This window comes from Carassius carassius, chromosome 27 (genome assembly GCF_963082965.1).
Source record: "Carassius carassius chromosome 27, fCarCar2.1, whole genome shotgun sequence".
NCBI lineage: Eukaryota > Metazoa > Chordata > Actinopteri > Cypriniformes > Cyprinidae > Carassius > Carassius carassius.
The window spans coordinates 27,983,455-28,007,098 of record NC_081781.1 but is presented as its reverse complement, the minus strand read 5'-3'; the positions used below and the strand labels follow the sequence as shown (position 1 = coordinate 28,007,098).

Here is a 23,644-nt window from a genome sequence, read left to right as displayed (position 1 = left end):
TGCTTTGAGTATTTTGTCTAGAGTTCTGTTCTTCGTATAATGTATATTGTTTTGTTGTTAGTTTAGTCATCGTCAAGTCTTAGTTCAGTCTTAGCAGGGCTTTTGCCTTTGTCTTGTTTTGCCCCCTCGTGGGTTTTGTTTTCTGTTTTTGTCTCCAATAAACCTTGTGAGAGCATTCTGTCTGCAATTGGGTTCATCTCCTCCATCCCTTATAACAGAATGAACCGACCCACAAGGAACCCAGCAGACAGTATGTCCTCCTTTGTTGAGCACAACTCAGACGACCTTGCACAATGGTGGCAGAGGGCTATCGACGATGCAAGGAATGGCAAGCTGCCAATTCCTCCCCAGGGAGAGCGGTCCCTGAGAGAGTACGCTCGGGTCGCGAACGAGAGGAGATTGTTTCTACCTGATAGTCTCCTCAACCGCTACCTCATAGCGGGCCTCAACGCTCCTCCACCCCTGGCAGAACGGGAGAGGCTGATCTGCTGCTCGTTTGGTGACATGGTGGATAGTTTGTCGCAGAGGGAGTTGCGGGGTTCCACCTTATTGTCACCATCACCCAAGCTATCAGCGCTGTCCTAAGCGCGGTCCCAGAGCCCGCTACTGCAAGCGCTGTCCTACGCGCTGTCCCAGAGCCCGCTACTGCAAGCGCTCTCCCAGGTGCTGTCCCAGAGCCCGCTACTGCAAGCACTGTCCCAGGTGCTGTCCCAGAGCCCGCTATCGTGAGTACCGCAGAGAGAGTCGCGGCCGATTCAGCTGCTGAAGCTGTCTTGCGGGCTGTTTCCGCGCATCAAGAGATGCCTGTCCTCGTCGCTGCTGACACTTTGGCTGAATACTTAAAGCGTCTTGTCCAGATTCTTGAAGCTCCTGGCAAGTCAGTCATGTCTTGTACTGAGTCCACAGATTCTACGAGCGCCGAGAGCGCCGTACCCCAATCAGCTGCCGTGAGCGCCGTACCCCAGTCAGCTGCCGTGAGCGCCATACCCCAGTCAGCTGCCGGGAGCGCATTACCCCAGTCTGCTGCAGACGATGATCTCCCCGATTCAGAGATGGGGAGCTCTATTCTTGCTTCTGCTCCAAAGTCACCCGCAGTATCCCCTGTCTTGTCTCCTGTTGTGTCGCCTCCTGTCTCCCCTGTCAAGCTGCCTACTGTTTCCCCCAAGTCATCCCCTCATGTGTCTCCAGCCAAGTTCCCCCGGAGTCCCAGTCCTCAGTCCTCGTCCCGGAGACCCAAGACCCCCAATCCTCCCATCCACCATGGACTGCCCTCTAAGAACTTTGTGCTTCCCCCACCTCCTCTGCCTTGTTTATTGTTTTTGATTTTGCACCCTAACCCTATGATTGTTTTTTCATGTTTGCCTTTAGTGTTATTTGTCATGTCTTGTTGGTTTGTGTCTTTGTCCCAGTCAGTCGGGTCCCGTGATTGATGTTCCCTTGAGGAGCGTCTGGAAGCCGCTCCTTAAGGGAGGGGTTCTGTCATGATTCTGCCTTCATGTCCTGATTTTTCTCTAGTCTTGTGGCAGGATCATGACAGGCCTGTGTTTTGTGTACAAGCACATGGCCTTGTCTTTGGGCCATGTGCTTGCGTTGTCTTGTCATGTAACCCTGCCCCCTTGTGATCCTCGTTTTGTAATTATTAGCGTATCAGTTTCACCTGTTGTGTTCATTATTAGCTTCCCTTTATAAACCTTGTGTGTTTCTCTGTCCTTTGTCGGTTCATTGCCATATTTTGTCTAACAGTGTCAAGTGTTGTCAGATGTGTCAAGCTTTGTCTCTGTCCATCGTAAATTATATCTTGCTGTGAGTATTTTGTCTAGAGTTCTGTTCTTCGTATAATGTATATTGTTTTGTTGTTAGTTTAGTCATCGTCAAGTCTTAGTTCAGTCTTAGCAGGGCTTTTGCCTTTGTCTTGTTTTGCCCCCTCGTGGGTTTTGTTTTCTGTTTTTGTCTCCAATAAACCTTGTGAGAGCATTCTGTCTGCAATTGGGTTCATCTCCTCCATCCCTTATAACAGTTTCAACCCTAAGTGGATTCCGGATGATAACGCTGCTCAATGCATTTGTTAATTGCTTCTTAAAAGATGTTTTAAGTAAAAATAAAGTCCTTGATCACAACCTTGTTTTAGTCCTATTTAATATAAAAGTCTTTGCCACTCACTTATAAAGACAGTCTATTGTTGCCATCTAATGGTGTAACAATGTAACTAAAATCCCCATCACTGCTGCACAGACACCATGTAATACTATTAATAAATACTGCTGTTATTTATTAATAGTTAATAATATTGTTCATTGAACAATAATATTTACAGGTGCAGCATGTAATAATGACAGTGGCTGAAATGGGTACTGCGGTCAAAATGTAAAATATCCGCTCCTCCTCAGAGCACAATTGACAATGAAAGGCGACAAAATTGACATAGTATACTGATGAGTTTATTTATTTGTATATTAAAGGGGTCATATGATGTTTTTTAAAAGATCATTATTTTGTGTAACAGAATATGTTGACATGCTTTAATGTTTTTAAAAAGAAAAAAAAAAAGAATTTTCAAATACTGTACATTATTGTAGATCCTCTATGCCCCGCCTCTCTCAAAAGTGTCGTTTTCTACAAAGTTCATCCTTCTTACGAGCGCAGTCTGCTCTGATTGACCAGCTGACCCAATGCATTGTGATTGGCTGAACACCACAAGCACTTCTCGGAAATGTAACTCCCCTTTCCATAACTGCTAGCTTCATCTTTCAAAATAAATGTAAAGACGGTTAATAATGTCCATAGTTTTACTGTTATTTCCCTGTATTTCCCTTCTTTACCTGATGGTGGCAGGATAACCAAAAGCCATTATAAAAGTTGGTTAGCAATTCAGTTAAAAGTACTAAAGCTCAAAGTTACATAAATATCGAAAGTTATGAAACTTTGCCCTCAGCCACAGTTATTTACTTTGGCACAAATAATACATTGATGAGACCAAAGACTGACCATTAGATTTACCTAAAACAATGTATATCTCATGATTAACCACTATAGAGACATCAGAGCCAGCAGCAAATTCCAGAAGTTCTCGCTGAGGTAAGGTTTTTCTCCACGGTTCATGAGCGCTGAATGACTGCTGACTTCCTAGAGCTCACGACTCCGAAAATATTGAAGTTAATTCTTAAATATGTTCTATCTTTATGAACAACATTCTCACCTAAAAAACAAAAACAAAAAACTTTAAAACTACATTTGGTAACACAACAACAGTATTTCAAAAATTATAGTGGATTTTGGCGTCTGCTATGACACACGCTGTGAGAAATGATGTAAAGCGGAGTGATACAAACTGTCAAATGGTTCCCATGGTGATATTGGGAAATATCTCATGATTTGAAAGACCTTCCAGCCAATCAGATTTGAGAACCACAACAAACTATTGATATATACCTGAGACTATAAGAACAACCTCTCTCTGGATAAAACCTCATGAACAAAAAAGGACAGCAAAGATTGCATATCCATAAAATACTTGTTTGTGTAAAATCTGCTTATGTTCCTCTGAGAATTTAGGAATGGACCAATCATATATTTTCATATAAATTCAAATTAAATAGTCAACTTGTGACTGGGTTGGCTATTCAGATTCTTCTTCTTACAACTTAATTGTACTCTTGTATATAAAACACAATGGTTGTGAACTGGTTTCTTTCAGTGTGTTAACAAATATTTGTCAGTCAGTCCATACTAATTTGAAATGCTTTCTTTGATTAAGAAATATCTGTATTTCTTTACTGTAGAAATATTCCCATATTAAAAGACTCTAATATGTATTTGAATAGAAGAAAAAGACAGGAAAATTAAGCTTTAAAGTGTCCCTGTGAAATCCAGATGAGAGACATGATGCTTTAGACAATGGGGATTGAACAGAATAAAAATTAACACACTGTAATATCAACATTTTTGATGTGGTATTTAAATGTGGATTTATGTTTTTATAATACAAGCAATATCACCTCTGTGCACAGGGTATGATTTGATAGTTAATGATTTTGTTTGTATCACCCATGAAATTAGAGCAGCCATTATAATCTCATAATACATGCTCTTTATCTAATGTCCCAGATATGGAACACTTCCTTTGCAGGACCGCAATTAAAGTCTCACATCAGTGGGTCTGGCACACGACAGGAAATGGGTTTTGCATCCTCCACTTTAGTCCCGACTTTCCTCCATTATGACATCACTGGGATCAGGAAGTCATTGGAATGGAAAAAAAAATGCGTTTAAAGCCCTCGGCGGAGGACAGCCATGAACCACACAATATACAAACATATGCCAGGTGACTGAGGAAAGACTAGGAGATGAATAAAAGGGAAGGAGACGCGACCTGCCCCAACACAAAGTGCTGCTGGTGAGCCACATGCTTCGTTTGAGGCCTCTAGAGTGCTGCAGAGAGCAGGATGTTTTGGTTTATTTAGCGCTTAATGTGGGTGTTTCAGACAAGGTGTGCAGTGCCCTCCTCACCACAGAGAAGTAGATTTATGAGAATGATGGCTGATGGCTCAGGGGCAAGAGTAGGGTACAATCTCTACAATGCTACTGCTATGCCACAAAGTGAAAAATAATACATTTACATATACATTTTTTAACACTAGAGCTGGCAAGATATTACATTTTTCATATCAAGGTTATTGTGGCCATAAGAATTCATGATATCGATATATTGTGATATGTATAGAAACCTTTGGGGGGGAAAGATATCTAATTATTTTTTACTTTGTTTATTGAGTTTTTCTTTTTCACCCAACGAACATAAGGAGACTGATAAACGCAGGGCACAAGACTCTGGCTTTCTCCATCTTCTTTAAAGTTCCTATGAAATAACAAGAGAGAAAATACTGCAGAGTTCAATAGTATGATGAATAAATATTTATGGTAACACTTTACAATAAGATGTCATTTGTTAACATTAAAGTATTAATTAACATGAATACATGTATTACACATTTTTATTTTTCATTTTGTTAATGTTAATAAAAATAGAGTCATTCATTGTTCATGTTAGTTCATATTGCATTAATGGAAACATCACAAACTAGAAAAAATCCATAAATAATAAATCAACAGTGTGAAATGACAGGTTTTAGAAGCCATGCAGTGCAGTGTATGTAAGCATAAAAAACTTTAGGGTCAGCCAGAGCCCGTGCAAAGATTTCAAAATTAGAGTAATGTGATCACTTGCTCTGGTCCTGATTATGATCCAAGAAAAGAATAATAGTTTACATAAATGTTAATATTTTTACATAAACGTTAATATATTTTTGGAGCTTGTCAGCTTCTGGACAATATATAATATATGCTTTCACTGTATGGAAAAGAGTTGCAAAAACAAACAAAGTATTTGCATTAATTTACTCATGTATTGCTTCAGGTATAGGAAACAATAAAAAGAAAATAATTTACCAATCTAAATCACTGTCTGTAAATTAAAATGTACATTTTCACTTTAAAAAACACAAGGATGAATACATGATTAAAGAATTTTCCTTTTTGGGGCAAACTAACTCTTGCATGGATTCACATTGGTGTTATTTTTGAAGTTAATGTATTTTCCAGAGTGTTGTCTTGATGTCTAGCTGCGATAAAAAATTTGACTTGTAGATTCTGGCAAGGCTTCAGCTGATTTTCTGCTTTGATTTTTACAAGATATCGTTTGACTTTCTTGTATAGATGGCTAAATAAAAGAGAGACAGTTTAACCTGTGAGGTACTGTGAGGTCAAATATAATTAGCACACATGTACTACAAACGCACCGCTCTTATCTATGTTATTTCACTTAGACTTTATAAAAATAACAGGTACAGCTGGAGTACTGTTTGTAGTATACTGTCTGGCGACCTTCTGTCACACAATCAGTAGGTCAGGAGAACATCAAAGCAAAGGAGTAAGATACATAATGTGAAAATAACCAGCGATTAGACAGCTAGATAGAGAGACAGATGGATAGACAGACAGAGAATCTGCTATGATGACCATCACAGATTAGTGGCCTTTCTGTCATTGCACTCTAGTATGTGTGTGTGTTTACTGAAAGCATGTGAGCTGAGAAGATAAACAGCTAGTTGGCCATTAAGTGTGCTGGACATCAGACCCTCAGTTTTTCTCTCTCAAACAGTCTTTTCTCATTTGATCGGTCATGGGCCGGTGTGGCTGGCAGTCTCCTCTGGGCCGAAACTGGCATGCTTACCAGCTGCTTGATCCGATGGTCTTTTCTCCATTTCCCAGATTATCACAATCATGACCTGTATTCAAATTGAACGTTTCTATTCTGTATAAACAGTTATTATAACTGATGATGCAAGTTTCTCATCATAACAGGCCTTGGGTTTGTCTAGATCTTTATCTGATTGTTGTTAAAAAGACAAAACACATGAGTATGAGTTCTTCAGTGCAATAATAACATCTACTCAGAATTCAGTCATCTTTAAAAACCAGAACTTGCAGCATGGAAAATCAGTATCCTTTCTGTAAACCAAGAGGAAAGATGAAAACAAGAATTGTTTAAATGGTTAAATACTTATCTTTGATTCACTTTTTAAACAGATTTGTGTTGTTTGGTTACAGCATGCCACAGCATTGTAAAGTTGATAGTCTCCTCCACTCATTTTTTATTCTGACTCTTTTCTACATTTCTACGTTCTAGATTTTCGACAGTTTAGAAAGTTGAGGAATTGTGTAACCAAAACTGTAGTGGAGCCACTTGACAGTTCTAAACTAATATTAGTGTAGTCTGAACACTGCCACTGAATGTGGAGTTTAATTGCAGAGGTGTGTACTTTTTCCACAAGAAATCAAGTTAAAGTTGTTATTTGGTTATCTAGACATATACTTATGTTATAAATATTGTTGGGAACACAGCTCTGTGGTCCAGAAAAATAGTAAGAAAGTACCCCCCATAGTTGTGGCTATTACTTTTTAAACAGCAATGTCTTGTGGGCCAAATCTATCTTATTTTTGCCATTGGGGTTTGGTTCTTGCATTCAGCTTGTGTGAAACAGAATCTGACAAAAAAATGAAAGGAACACTTAAAGTCTGTGCATTGAGTCTAAACCCGACTGAACTCTGGGGTGAGCCTGGTTTGTCAATTGAAGGAACAAGACGCGCACTCATTTGAATACACAATTTGGGATATCACGCTTGGTTCGTAGTGTGGTCAGCAGGTTGCTCTTATTGGAGGGTACTGCGTTACATCACACTGATTAAATGACGCGAAGTCTTCCTGTTTCCTTTATTTGAGTCTTTAAGTGCTCTTACAGCTGGAGGAGCGCGTGCTGAGCGCTGGACAGCGTCTGTCTCTTTATTAGCGCCTGTCACTCACTTTTTTACCCACACCGTCTCGTCCACTGGGAGATTTTATTTCGTATTGTTCTATTTATCATCTCATAAACCACAGAAGTCTTTCTGCAGTGATCTGAGAGGTAAGTGACCTCTTGTCCTGTACGACAGTGAATGATGAAGTTTATCGGTGAGGGAGTAACAATGATATTCACTTGTCTTTCGCGCCGTCTGTCCTTGCTTCATAGAGATTGTTTCCCCGTCCTTTCATAGTTTATGTTTCTTGTTGGACCTTTACGTGATTGTCGCTTCTATTGTATTATTTATTATTTACATATAATGTATTTATGTGATTTGGATGCTTATATGTGACATGTAAAACGTAACATGAAATATGTTATCCTTTTCAATAAATTTGACCCAGAGTGCTGTTTGACCACGTCAAATAAATTTTAAATATGCGTCAATGACGTTACACTTTTCAGTAAAATGAATAAAAACATAAAAACAATTTAAGCATTTCACACATAAAATGACTTGAATTCACGATTTCAACTCTTCAAGTCATGTACACGTACTAAGAATGTCATTCTCAAAAGCAAAATCTTAGTTTGGCATAACGTTTTATTTCTTTTCTTTTTTTTTTTCTTTAAGATTGCTTATTAATATGTGCAAAAATGTGTATGGTCTGACCAAAAAAATCCGGCAGTCCAATCACCATGCAGAAAAAAAAACAAAAAAAGATATCATAGATACCAATAATGCATGGTATTTATTAGCAAGTAAGTAAGTAAATAAGTAAACCTAAGTAAATTGGTCACACCACATTAGAATTTCAGAGTCATTTAGTAATTTACCGTTATTTAAGGAAACATCTTAGGATCTGTTGAAGTTGGCCAAAACATCAATGTCTATTTATTTATTTATTTTATTGTTTGTGGAGTGGGTCTTCACTTTCTTTTTAATTCTTTTTAAAGTAGATGTATATTTTATTGGGCTGAACTTTGGATAAGTATTTTCCTTTTATTTTTAGTCCTGGTTATTAAGATATTTCCATATTTTCCACACTTTTATCCACTTTTAAATGTTGTATCATAAAAAAGATTTTTCAATAATTTCAATAAATTAAATAATTGCTGACTGAGGAATGTATCTTTAGGCTCAGGGACAGATGCCTACACAGCTGCATGTTCAAATTAATTCACTTCTTGAAAATGTCTGTCAAATCTCTCCCTTTGCTTCATAACAAATAATAATGCTTTAAGACTAAACATCTAATTAATAATATAACTAATATAAAATATGATAAGCTGTGTGTGTGTGTGTGTGTGTGTGTGTGTGTGTGTGTGTGTGTGTGTGTCTCTCTCTCTCTCTCTCTCTCTCTCTCTCTCTCTCTCTCTATATATATATATATATATATATATATATATATATATATATCACTTTTCTGTCTATAGGTGACTCTGATAAAGGTGTGAAAGTTCAGGCCAGGGGAAATGGGTCATTAGAAGCACCAGAAATGCCAGACCATGATACAGAGTTGCATCAGAATCGACAGACAAAAAGAAGACGAGTGGACATTGGAGTGAAGAGAATTGTTAGCTCATCTGCCTCATCAACACAAACAGCTTCTGCCATCATCACTGTCGCCCGTGCAGCCAAATCCACTGTCATCTTTGATGCCATGAACTCCCATCAAAGTAAGAAGCAGGATGTGCTTGAGGGCCAAGGGGCTCAGCTCGATGAGGCCAAATCAAATGTTCTCCGCAACCTGCTTAAAAGGGGCAGCTCATATGAGGAAAACATGTTGCCCTTTTCTGGTGCCACTATCATCACGAACCTACTGAAGAGCAATAAGTCAATGAGAGGAACAGGAGGCAGGGAGTCAGGTTTTCCCAGGAAAGCAGAACCTGAACTACTACAGGAGGACACTTGCAGCAACTCATCCCAGGAGAGTGCTGAACAGTGTCTCTCACCATTTGGAAAAATCACACTAGACCACTTGGACTCTGAGCGGCTAAATGAAGAGCACCTTCAAGCCAAGCGTGCTCGCGTCGAGAACATTATACGTGGAATGAACCACTTACCGAATGTGATGGCAACTTCTATTTCTAGTGGAAAGGATAGTGAGCGGGAGTTAGAGGGAGAGACCAACATTACTGCACAGTCCGTCAGCCCAAGAGAAAGCAATCGAGAAAACAAGAGAAAACAAAAATTACCTCAGCAGCAGCAGCATAGCTTTCATCAGATGTTTTCCACACATAAACAGCAGAAGGTTGAGGAACGCAGGCAGCTGAAACTACAGCTGGAAGACATGCAGAAACAGCTGAAACAGCTTCAAGAAAAGTTCTTCCAGATCTATGACAGCACAGATTCAGAAGCAGATGGAGGGAATCTCTCAGAAGACAGTGTACGATCTGGTGGGATGTTAGGTGAGGGTGGCATCAGTGAATATCTCATTCAAAATTCTGTTGCTGATCGATCTGATAATGAGATAGCAGACTTGGATACAAGATGCTTTCTGGATGAAGCGAAGGCCTTGCACCGTGAACAAGTATTGCTGGATGGAGAGATGGCCAAACAGGAAGGTTTTTTAAGGAGCAAAGGTTTGATGTCTATGAATGAAGCAGGCAAACGTCTGGCAGAAACCCTTAAGCAGGAGCTAAACTCGGCCATGTCTCAAGTGGTAAATGCCGTGGTGAATGTTTTTTCAAAACCTCCACGGCCACCGTTACAAATATTCCCATCACTCCCAGCAAATGAGGACCACTTTGCTTTTAATGGGGACAACCCAAACTTCCACACTGCTAATCATAGACTGCAGTGCTTTGGTGATGTTATGTTTCCCAGCCCACTTGACCCATTTGTCGGGGTCCCTCTTCCTTGTGCCAATGATCAGACAGAGGCACTACCACTGGTAGTTCGAAAATCTGCATCCGAACACCACCAGTCCTCAGATTCTGGAGCTCAGAATGGCCACCTTCATCCCTCCTTACCCCCTTCTTCTCTTTCTGGAAACACAGGCTTCATCTCCCCATCATTCCATCACCCATTTTCACTTCCTCTTGTGGGTTACTCATTTCAGAGCACACTTGGTGGCTTAACCGATCTGTCAAGGGAGACCACCAGCTTACGAACAAAAATGGCTTCCAGCCAGCATCTGACACTCAACCATTCTTGCTCACCAGTTCTCCCAGGAAGCACCGCTGAAGGGCTATCACTCATCAAATCTGAATCTGGGGACCTCCGGGACATGTCAGACCTCTCTCCATACTCAGGCTGTACAATATCCTTTTCATAGAAGTAAATGCTTTCCATTTCACTTACTATTTACGTTTTAAAAATGTTCCTGGTCAGGGCACATTATTCCTTAGAATAAAGTCTTATTTAACTATTAATTAATATTTAATTAAAATGTAATTACATGCTTCGCCTCTAAAATGATAGCTCATGTTAAGGTTAATCAATAGCCAAACAGCACAGGAGCAAATGCTCTTTCATTTTATGGACAAATTCAATGGAAAATGGTAAGAATCTAATAAGAATAATTTTGGGTGCTGAACTTTGTGTTAAAAAGACAACAACAAAAAAAAAACTTATTGACAAAATGCAACTGCTGTTTTTATTGCTCTGTGTGCTAAATGCATTAAAGTGTAACTGCATTTTGTCACAAAATACTGTCACATAATTCAATAAGTCCATGAAGCTATTCAGATAGCAGCTATTAACATGGCAAATCTAGATGGAACCCATTTCGAGTCTCTTAATGGAATCCGTAAGTAGACAATTTTAGTGATACAATCAAGTCAGAAAACATATAGCAGATTAGGAGGCGTAGTGAAAAGATTTAACCAAAGTATGTTATAGACTCTTCATTCATAAAGAATCATATCAACTTGTGGGAAAATGGGCATCCGATGACCCCTTTAAGAGTGACCTTTGTTAAACTGGTTAAATAATTCTGTAATTCTTGATAGCTGTGCGTCTTTCAACAAATCAGATTCAAGCTTCCAACAGTATTTATTGCTTATAGCATATTTCTTAAGTCCAAAATTATAAACTGTGACCATTAAATGTAGTTCTGAGTCAGATAAACCTGAAGACTACGGATTTGCTTGCTACTGGGATTTTAAGCAGATAAAAGTTCTCCTGTCTGTCCAAAGTTATATTGGCAGTTGTTGAGTTTTTTGTTTGACAGTCAAACAAAGGGCTTTGCACTGATGTCAAAGCTCAGAGAGGCCTTAAAGGAGGTAGCTCAGTCCCCTTTGTCTGTAAAATTTGCCCACTCAGCCATTTTGTTGTCTGGCAGAGGTCAGAGCGGGACAACAGCAGGAGTCTCACACACAGTGCAGTTCCAGTGTGTGCTCTTATCTTAAATAGATTATTGATGAATGCTGGAACTATGGAGGAAAATGTTCAGCGTTGGCAGACAGCCAAACTGTTTCCCCTTCAAGGTCTGACATAGTGAACCTTTATCATTTATTCAATAACATCAGCAATGCTATGTAGTTTTATTTATTTATTTGTTTTTTTGTAATTGAATTGAATTCCAAACCAGATTTTTTGTGTTGCCTTATCCTGATTAACTACAAAAATACTCTAATAATGATTCATCTTTAAGAACGTCAGATCAGATTATTGTCACCTGTGAGAAACTTTTCTAGCTTGTCATGCTCAAAAGAGCCTCGCAAAACCTTTACCGCTATATTTGTGTTCTGTCCCTGCTAAAACGAAGGTTACAAACACATTTGAAGGTCATATGCAAATGCTATCTTTATCTCTTTGACATCTGGAGGTTTGGGATCAGGGCATAGGGAAAGACGTTGCCCGCTTTGCCTGTAAAATGAGTTTCTGATGTAAACTATGTTGGTGTGGTGTTTTCATGTTTTATTGGACGTGACGAGCCGACACCTTGAGTGATGAGATGATAATGTCAAGCAAATCTTAGCACTGGGCTTATTTTCCTTTACTGCCAGTGTTAAATCCAAGAGGGACTGTCCCCAAATCACCTGAAGAAGGCCAAACTGATGTTCTTCTACTCAAGGTACCCAAGCTCCAACATGCTCAAGATGTACTTCTCAGATGTGAAGGTGAGTGCAGACTTATAGAGATTCTTTAAACCTAACTAATCAGTATTTAACACTCTTTGTGCTTCAGTTTAACAGGTGCATCACATCTCAGCTGATAAAGTGGTTCAGTAACTTTAGAGAGTTCTACTACATCCAGATGGAGAAGTTTGCCAGACAGGCCATAAATAACGGTGTGGCATCAGTTGATGATATCATTGTGAGCCGTGATTCAGAGCTCTACAAAGTGCTCAACATGCACTACAATAAGGCAAATGATTTTGAGGTACGTGCTCACTTACAAACACACACAGAGATTTAACTTTGGTTAATGTTAAGAGTCATCTGTTAGAAAGTCATTGGTAAAATGACTTCCTGGAGAGTGTTACCATTGTGTAGTATTTTCAAATCATTGCTTTGTTTGAACAGCCCATTTCACACTCTTCTGCACATTTGGTGCATTTTGAGTTGCAGTTCATTTATAATACTGTAATGTGATGCAGTACTGTATGTTAAATGACGGCATTGTATCACAATGCATATTGTATTGTGACACGGTCAGTCGAGTTTAAGTTTATATGAAACACTATATTAAACACTATTTATCTGTTCTCATGCGGCACACACAAAGCCAAATATAAGGGCACAACCCTTCAGTTGGGTAACTAAAAGATGTTAAAGATAGAAAAACTAAACGAAAGTCTTCATAAGAAATGATCCAATACTAAAAGAAGCAAAACATGTAACCTGAGCTCTTGTACTCATGGTGAAAACACAATTAGCCTATTATAAAAACAATGGAAAGTTTCTGCTGTCTTCACTATAAAGAGGGTGGTAAAAGACGTCATTTTGCAGCAGAAGAGTGGGACAGAATGCTGCCGAAGGGTTTGTTTGAGTGTGTTTATAGGGGAAGGTGACCCGTCACTGCTGAGTGTTTCTGTGGCACAAATGTGCTGGAGTCATGTGGCAGAAATCTACCCTCTCCTTCTCACTGCAACAGAATCTCTTCATCCCTCATGCATTTTCTGCCACCACAGCCCTTAAGACTTAATTCATGTATCATCTGTCTCAGTTGTTTCGACTAAAAATAATGTGGATATCATTGCTAATTCATTACTTCAGGACAATCTGGTCCTTGACAAATTTGTCAGGAAAGTCGTTGTGATTGCTCAGATTTCCAAAGATACCAAATGTGAAGCTAGAGTAGACACATATCAAATATGTCATATTAATGATACAAGAGGTTCAATTATCTCAGTGATCTCATTTTTCTCAGCCACCCCTGTTCTTTTTTATAATTTGACTGAACCGAAGAAATGGTCATTCTTTTACACAAAAACATACAGAGACACAAGACACGTTGTTCTGGTTTCTAGGAACTGCTCTTATTTACATAAATAAATGAGGAATTTGCAAATAGTGCAGAGATCAGTATACAAATCTACTGTTAGCTCCATCACATGCTTCATCTGTGTGAAGACATAGAAGCCAACATGTTTTGCATGTTAAGGATTTTCTCAGTAGGTGTCTAAGAGATGGGATGGCTGATTAACACTTTGCTTAGGGAAAGTGTGCCAAGCTATGCAAATCTTACACACACCTGTGTGTGTGAGTTTCTATGTCTGTGTTTATCCACTGGAATGAGAAATTGTACTACTTGTGCACATAAGTGTCCCTTACCAATGTAAAAAAATAAAAATAAAAAATAAAGGCCTATTAAAATCAGTTGCAGGTTGCAAATATTGCCCTTTACTGTAAAAGTTAACTTCTGACCCTGTTTGGTCCCCTTAATGAAGAATCTAAATACTGCGTCATATGCTAGAGCAGCGGTTTTTAGATGTTTCTCTTATAGCTTGAGACATTTGTTCTATTTGACTATAAGTACCCTGCGAAATGGACATCACCGGATATTAACCATGATTCCAGTTCGAAGCGAGCATGTATTCCATTCAAAGGGCATTAAAGTGTGCAAGTCAAGAATTTAAATTGTCTTTATTTACAGAGGTATATTATGTCACACTTCGGTAAAAAGCTTCTTCTGTGTCTGAAGACGCTGCAGGCAGCAGCGCAGCGTAAATCCGTGGATTAATGTTCTGAACTGAGGTAAACTTCAACGGATTTCCCCTGATCACGGCTTAGGGAGCGGTGAACACTGCAGGGACCATGTCAATTGAAACAGAGTTCATTCACGTAGCTCTCTTCTAATGAGCTGTTTATCCGAATCAGGTGTGTAAGATCAGAGAAATATGCAAAATATGCCTTATGGTACTTTGATGTGAAAATTTTGAAGCTGTTATTTTTATATGAAAAAAATAGTTTTTATGTCACTACATAAGAACGTTTGGGGTATGAGTGTGTGAAGTTTCTTTTGTAGAACAGAATGTCAAAGTATCTAAAAGTTATATTAACCACCCACCTCAATTACTTATGAATTGGAAAACCCCATTACAGAAACCTATAGGAAAATCTTGAGGGAACCAGTTGCAAATTAGTCTCCTGGGTTTTGAGATCACGGCTGCAGCAAGGTAGGAGTGACGATTTCTAAAGCCTGAATGCAGTCGCACCAGTAGCATAAACATACTTCTATGAATAAATAGAAATGCATTAATAAATTATTAACAGTAATATCAGCTTTGAAATGGTGAAGGAATGAAACAAAGTGGAGCACTTATCCTAACATGCAAATCAACCATTTTGGACATAAGCTGCCATACATTCTATACTATAATAGTTCTTTGGTTTTGTGAGGTTCAGCTAGATGGTGTCTGTCAGGGGCTGATAGGTCAGTTTAGGTAAAGGGCAGAATAAGACCATAAGGATAAAAGAAATCAGCCTGAAAAGTGTAGATGGGTCTGATTATGATGTGTTAATACATACAGTAGCTCTAGCAGTTATTGGAAGGTTTGAGTCAAGCTTGCTGACTGTCCTTTTTCAGTGTATTCATGTTCCATTTTCAGAGAGAAATTGTGCTGAATTCAGGATTCAGATTTCTAAAGTGATATCAGTGTGTTCTTTTAGTTGTTCTACACTTTTACCTGAGGGTGAAACACAGTCTTTTGGATATCCACACCTCTGACCTTGAGCAGTCAAGGTCTCTGTGATGCAGTGGAAAAACAACACACTACAGTTTCAGATGTATGACTGAGTTTTGTCATGTCCCAAGATCCCCTAGGCCTGGGGTCGTTATTCGTCTTAATCAGTGCTAGAGTCAGTGTGATTGAACCACCACAGTGGGACACAATAGCCAGAATAATGGTAAACTTTTTTTTCTTTCTTTATTTTTAAAGGCAGACTGCATACGCTGGATAGTTATTTGTCAGCAGTGACATTATTTCAAATTTTCAGTTAGAATTTTAAAAACAATACCAAACAAATCTTAATTCTGTTCATGAATAGTGCTACAATATGTGATGTGGAACGATTTGATCACAAACACCCTGAGAAACATGGCATTATGTCACTGTGTGAAAGTGAAACGCAAGGCTCAACTCAAGGCCAGAGTTCAATGTGTTTACTTATCCTTCAACAAGGCTCTCAGTTTGATGCCTTGCTTTCAGAGAGGCCATCTGTGAGCCCTCACATCAACCAGACAAACAGAAAGATAGTGTGACTGAACACTGTATTATACCTTTGTAATTCTCAGCTGACATGGGAAGTGTTCTGGACTACATTCCCATGTTGGTTGGTTATGGATTAAACGGAGCAGTTTAGAGTGTGTGTGCAGTTCATGGATTCTTCAAGTATATCGCTTCCTCTATCTCTCATGGTCAGTGTGTGTTTGTTGAGCACAGATCAAATAAAAACATGTTCCCAGAAGAAGACTGAGTCAAAGTTTTGGCAACTATTTTTAAAGGAACAGTTCATCCAGAATGAAAATTCAGACATTATTGACCCATGCTCTGACATTCCAAACCTGTCTGATGTTTTTTTTTCCCCTGCGTAATGCAAAAGAGGAAGTTTTGAAGAAGATTATGCTATAATGCAGTGTTAAATATCTGTCTCATTGGTTGGTTTTGAGAGATCAGAAAACCGTTTTTTTAAACTTAAACTTTTGTTAAGTTTAAATACCATCACAATGACTGCAGTTTACTATTTAAAATCCTAATAAATGCAGGTATAACTTAATTTCTATAGCGATTACTTCTACATAATGGAACTCTATAATGCTTTCCTGATGGCAGTAATTTATATGTTAATAATAAAACATTGGCAGGATGTCCTCCTGAAGTATGTAAACACTTGACTGAAGCCAACCAAAACTTACAAATAAATTCACAAGATGGTACTGTAACTCTCAGGGTTGGAGACCCTGGGGCTGGAGAAAAAAGCCTTGTCCAAATACCAATACCAAATACACTTGCGGTCTTTGCATTTGACTACTTGACTATTTCTAGGATGTATTTCCTGTATTTGGCCCAAGTGTTCAAGTGAGGATGAAGACCACAAGTCTGTGTCAAACTTTCATTACCTGATGGGATTTAGTGTGCGTTAAGGGCACTGCGCTTTGGCGTTTTTAAGATCTGGACAGTCTTGCAGACTTACTTCCTGTCACATGCACATGCTCTCAAGTGGCCAAGACCACAAGTGTGGGTATTTGGACAAGGCACAAGAATACTAAGAATACTAAGACAGAAAGTTGAAGGGACACCTAAAGCAGTGGTTCCCATTCACAGTCTCTACTAATGAGTTCATTACCTGAAACAGGTGTAAAATTTGCAGTGGGGGGTGTGGGGGGGGGGGCTGGAATGTGGTTGGGACCTACTGACCTAAAAGACTGGACTTAAGGGTGCTTTCTATGCCTAGTTCAGACTACATGACTTTAAATGTTGGCAGATTGCTGTGCTGTTCTTAGACTAAATGTCTGTTTTGAAGTCGTTGTGATGTTCATACTACGTGGCACTATGTAAATGTTCTGCAACAGGAGGTCACAGACTACAACAGCTTTGTCACCCAACTACTCTATCCGGTCCCCAAACCACATTTCTTCATGAAAACACATGGAACAGGAATGATGTGAAACAAACAAAAAATGGACAATGGGAAAAAATTTGCACTGCAAGCTGTTTGGGTGATGATCTATTCCGAAAATGTTTGCTCTATTTCTTGTCCACTCTTTGCTTAAAACCATGTGATACATCGTTGAGTAGTTCACACATAAAGATTGGCAAGCACTGATCACCCGCTGATTTTCACCTGATCACAGCCCGACCTGTGGGTGTTAACTTGTTAACTTGCAAATTCTTATGCAAGTTAAGGTATTGCAAAGACTTAAATCGGGCTTACAATCCTGTAGTATGAATTTGGGATTAGTTTATGAATCTGGTCAGAGAGCTTGGTAAAAAGAGACACCATATCAGTGCATGAATGGTGGTGCCCATCATAATGTCTGAGAAGGGTGTTCATTAAATCATGATTATCCAAGCTGGTCCAAGAGTTTTCTGGCCAGACAAAACAAGAGTAAATAATAATAATAATAATAATAATAATAAATAGTTTTGTAAAAGTGATTGTTTTTCAAAAGGTTTTGTTTACCAACTTGTTCACCAATGATACAAATGTGTGTGAATAACATGCTTGAGATTAAATACAATATGACATGATATGTGAAGTAATATGTAGAGAAATTAGTGGTGGAGATAGATTTTTATTTTTAATATAGATTAATCTAACTTTAATCTTGGAATTAATCTAGATTAATCTAGATTAAAATGGCTCACTTGAATCCTGCCGAAGGCATTCAGAATATGTGTGCTTCCCAAATAAAATAATGACTAAAAGTAACGTTAAGTCTTTGAGAATGGGTTTCTCAAGACAGGTGGTGCATTAGACCAGGGGCTCATCTCCTGTTTCCAAAATGCATCACAAACTGCTTGAGAAAGCTGTAAATTAATTCCACACTGCACAAGGTGCAAACAACCTTACGCCTGTTTCACACATAATCCATCTGCAGTGCGTATGCATTGTATATTTTTTTTACGCACCCATGTTAACGGCTTCCAGCGTTCACGCAGTTGCAGTCCATCAGTGTGTTCCAGGAGCGTTGCGTCTGCAGCATTGCAGCGATCGTTCACGTACCGAGTAGCGGACTGCAAATGCGTCCTGTGTGAAAGCACAATGAGTATGAGTCCGTGCTGCTTCTGCACCACATACATAACACACACGGACTGCATACACACTGCAGACGGATTATGTGTGAAACAGGCATGCGTCTTGTCGAGGTTTCCATTGGGAAGCTTCTTTAAAAAAAAATTCCCTGAAGCAAACCCGGCATCTCAGCTGCATCCATGTTAGCACATCACGTTTGATGTGGTCATTTCACAGTAGGCATACACACAGGTTTAAAGACTTGTTCTCGCCCCCTACAGATTCGGCTAGGTATACATCCACGCTAAAATATCAAGGTTAAAGTCATCATAGCTTGCGTAGTATAGACCCAGCTCCCAACCCCACTTTGAGAATAGATTAACGGTGATAATTTTTTTATCGCCCGATAAGAGTCTCCCGTTAACGCAGCACGTTAACGCCGATAACGGCCCACCACTAAGAGAAAACAAAGGAAAATCAAGTGAAATATCAATTGTGAGCAGGAATCATGGTTGCGATCTTAATAGCCTAATTTCCAATCAATTATAAATCGTCAAATTAGGTATAAAAAATGAACCGCTACAACTTTCATTTCAATCACAGAATCTTGTTTCATGTATACATATAAATTGTTTAATTTTTTATTTTTTTGGAATAGGCTATGTTATAAAACTCCACAAATCTAATACTGTGGAAGAAACAATCATATATGACCTCTAAGCTAAAGCCCGAAACACACTGCACAATTTCTGGCTGTCCCGGATGAAAGATTGGCATCGTGAAACAATTGTGCCGATTTCTGTGATCGTGAGAGAGATTCAAAGATGGCAGTTGTCATTGTCTTGCGACCAAAGATAGCCTACATCAGAAATTGCATGATAATCACACAGTATGTTTGCTGCTACAATCCATGTTGACTTGACCAACCAATAAAAATGCAACATGAAACCAATGCAACAGTGCTAAAACATTAAACTACTTACTGCTTTCTACTTTTTTCATAGCACATATTAACTACAGCTGCTAAAATGTGATTTATTATGCTCTTTTTGTTTACTTTTAGTGCATGTTGATGACTTTTATTCTTTTATAGTAACGTGCATCATAGCATACATTAAGGGTCATCATCGTACAGTCTACACACGTCATAGCCAAGTTTATTAGAGCCACACAGTGTGACATGCAATGGTCTTATAGGATTGCTAAAATCACACAGTGTGTCTCGGGTTTAACAGATTTACATGTACACCAGTAATGTGATTAATTGACACTAATCAGAGTAATCACTTCATTGAATTATGTTCACCTGACAAACATCTTCACAATTCTTTACATGTAGTTTTCCGTTAATATTAATATTTTTAAGAATTGTTTTGGGTTTAATACTTGTATCTTGATATACAACACAAAAAAGTTAAACTCAAATGCAATAGACCTTTATATTTTAAGAGTATTCTGATAATTATGTGGTGGATTTAGACTTCCTGTGATGAACTAACAGTTAACACTTTTAATTTCATGGCATATTTAACTTCCTCTCCTTGTGTGTTTCTGCAGGTCCCTGAACGTTTCCTGGAGGTAGCTCAGATAACATTGCGTGAGTTCTTCGGTGCTATAGTGGCTGGTAGAGATGTGGATCCATCATGGAAGAAGGCCATTTATAAAGTTATCTGCAAACTGGACTCTGAGGTTCCAGAGATATTTAAATCAGCCAATTGTCTTCAAGAACTCTTGCAAGAGTAATGTGTTAAAAACTCATTGAATTATTTTCATTCCTTTTTAAATGTATATTGATAATTTGAGATGCAGGATTTTACCAGGTTTTTTTTCTGCCTTTTCACAATTGAATGTATTACACGAATTAGCATTATATTTATTGTTTTTATTTTTTCAATGGTGTAACCTTAAGTGTATCTCTCTACAGTCCATGCAGGCTATTGATTGTGGATCTCACAGTCCTGGGGCCTCGTTTTCAAAATGTGCATATACACAGATTTGATTTTAGAGTATGCATACCCTAAAATACGCACCAACATTCAAATTAATAAAAACCATCTGAGGAATAGTGCTTAGTGCCACATTAGGCTATAATCAGATGTCTCCACTTTTCCTTGTGGTAGAGCCGAAGTACTGCAAGTATTCGCAAATCTAAGCAATTCTTGTCGCTCGCATTCTCAAGTAAAGGATTTGGATGATGACTGGTGCTCTGTTAGATCAGTTCTCAGTTCAGCCTCATTCAGACTGTCAGCTAAAGTCCAGTTTTTGTGCAAATCTGATTGAAATCCAATCATATTTAGTCTGAGTGGCAAAAAACTACATGATATACAATTTTTGTGAATTCATTTCGAGATTTGTTTGTATGTTTAAAATCCTATTCAAATCACAGTCCTGGACATCCATTTTAGTCAGACAGGTTAGATCGGATTTAGTTTTTTCACGTTCCCATGCCACGTAAAACATAAACACATCAGACGTTTTTGTACAAAACATCCTGAACATCTTGGCAGAAACTAGCTTGTGATGTGAAGTACAAGCGAAAAAAAGACACAAATTCCAGCTTCCTGCATTTCTGCTGCTACCTCATATGATGAAATAGGGACTAAGAAAAATCATTTTGAAAATTTAGGATATGCACAAAAATCGAATTTGGACTGACAATCTGAACTTGGCCTCAGTCCTGGCGACCATCTGCTCTGCATATTTTGCATGTTTCTCTCATTTAACACACCTGATTCAGATAACAAGCTAGTTAAGAGTGAGCTCCATGCATGAACTGTGTTGCGGTTGCAGACATGGTGTCTGCACAACTGTTTATTGCTCCCTACTCCCTGAGTATGAGAAAATTGAAGTTTACTTTACTTCGGAACATTCATTCCCAGTTCCCACTGCCTGCAGCATCTTCATACACAGACTAAATTTCCAAGAAGTGTGACATAATATACCTCTGTAAATACAAATTAAATTCATGTCTCACACTCTTTAATACCATATGAACAGAATATATTTGCTCTCTTCAAACTAGAATCATGGTGCAATATCCTGTAAAGTTCACGTCACAGGGCACTTATGGTCAAATAGTATAAACATCTGATGTAATAAGAGATATAAATACAGAGCAGGGGGTCATGAGGACTGATGATCAAATGTAGGACAGTTTCTATGCAACATTTTATAAAAGAGGCCCAGGAGTTTATAATTATTTTTTTACCTCACTTAATACATTTGAATTTATTTGACCTGTGCCAGACCTTCTTGTTATCATTTATCTTTGGCTAATTTGGTTTTTCAAATGAATTTGCAGATGTTATTAAAATATCTGGATAAGGTTGTCTGAGATTACGGTTCACCATGTTGATCGCAAAGGGCAAATATGCTAACTCTGCAAACAAAAACCCTTCAAATGGCAAGGGTGACACCAGCAAAGAGATATAAAACAATTCTGCTTTGCTGAGAATACAGGATTGTGTTAAATACAGTAGCTTAAACATTGACACTGAAAAAAAATTGCACTGTAAAATAAGGGTAAAATACTGGCAGCTGTGGTTGCCAGCATTGTACTGTTCATTTACAGCTCTTCATTTTTACAGTATGTTACTGTAATTATATCACGTTGTAACTATTTTCATTTGGAAACCGATTTCTTCAAACAATTTAAGTTTTAAAAAACATGTGTTTATATGGTCTTAGCAAAGTGAACTTATTTAATGTGCGTCCACTAAGAAATATTTCTTGCTATAAAACCACAAACACTTTTTAAAGTGTAATAATAAAGCAACCAAAACATGACTTTTAGCCAAATCTTTTTGGATTGTCATTAACTAGCAATAGCATATATTTATATATTAAAACTTTTACTAAAGAGATCATCACTGCATTAGCAACTCCACAGTTACTTTGAATAAAGCAGCTAAACATCAGTGTTTGTGGCTCATCATTGACTGAAGCACAGGCTTTACTCTCCAGCACAATAGTGACTTAACTGTCACAGTGTCTGGCCTTTGTATCCCTGGGTGTCCACTAGTGGTCTAACTTCCCCATATAGTCACCCCACTGCAAGAACTACATTTCCCACAAGCCTTTGTCCAATTCATCACTGTTAATTGCACACCTGTTAATTGTACTCAGCTGTTCCCACTTTCATCGTTTTCACCTGTCCATATATACCCTGTTTGTTTCTATCAGTTTCATGTAGTCTTTGGTTTATGTCACCCTGCTTTTCGTGTTCCCTGGTGTTTGTCATGTTTCTTGTTTTGGACTGCTTTTGTGGATACTGACCTCTTGCCTGTCTGGATTACGATTATCTGGATTCTCCTAATAAAACACTGCAAATTGGATCTCTTTGTTTGTGTGTACGTTCGTGACAGACGCATCACTACAGTACAGATTCACATTTACTCTCCAGAGAAACAAGAAGCCTACTCTCCTTATCCTTATACTTATCCTTAACATTTTTTTCTATGAACATTCACTTATATTTTAGTTGTTTGGTAAATTTCACTTACATTTTACAGTGTATTGCAGATTTTTTATTGAATTAAACATGCAGCTCTCATCCAGTGAGAATCTTTTTCTTCAGCCAACCTTCTATGAGAAGCAAGAAGCCTATCAATAAGACTACTCACCATGATCTACATTCTGCAGCAGTCACGCTTTCTCTTCCCCTGCTGTGCTCCGGTGAGCTTCGGATGCAAGGATGACTTGCAATTGCCTCTTCTGCACAAAGACAATTGAACTCTCTGATAGCCACAAGTCATGTATCTTCTACCTTGGCACGCCCACACAGAGGTAGCGCTTGGAGGATCAGACTGCCCCCACTGTAGAGATATGAGCCTCCGGACTCTCAAGCTTTGTGTGGCTATCGTTCAAGGCAGTGTTTCCCAATCCTGGTCCTGGAGAACCCCCAACACTGCATGTTTTTGGTGTCTCTCTTATCTGCCACTCACATTTGAGGTCTTGGAGTCTTCACTAATGAGCTGATGAGTTGAATCAGGTGTGTTTGAATAAGGAGACATCTAAAATGTGCAGTGTTGGGGGTTCTCCAGGAACAGGATTGGAAAACACTGGTCCAAGGCGATGAACTCGCACAATTAGCCCTGCCGTGCTCTTTCTCTGCAGCCTCTTTTGAGCCAAGGAGAAACGTGCCACAAGCTTCTGATGTGGATCTGTCAGGGTCAGGT

General features: G+C 38.7%; 1 pseudogene; it reads left to right on the top strand.

Annotated features, from left to right (window-relative positions):
* The first annotated feature begins 7,277 nt into the window (after nucleotides 1–7,277).
* LOC132107111 (prospero homeobox protein 1-like) lies at nucleotides 7,278–21,003 on the top strand (annotated as a pseudogene).
* The last annotated feature ends 2,641 nt before the right edge of the window (nucleotides 21,004–23,644 follow it).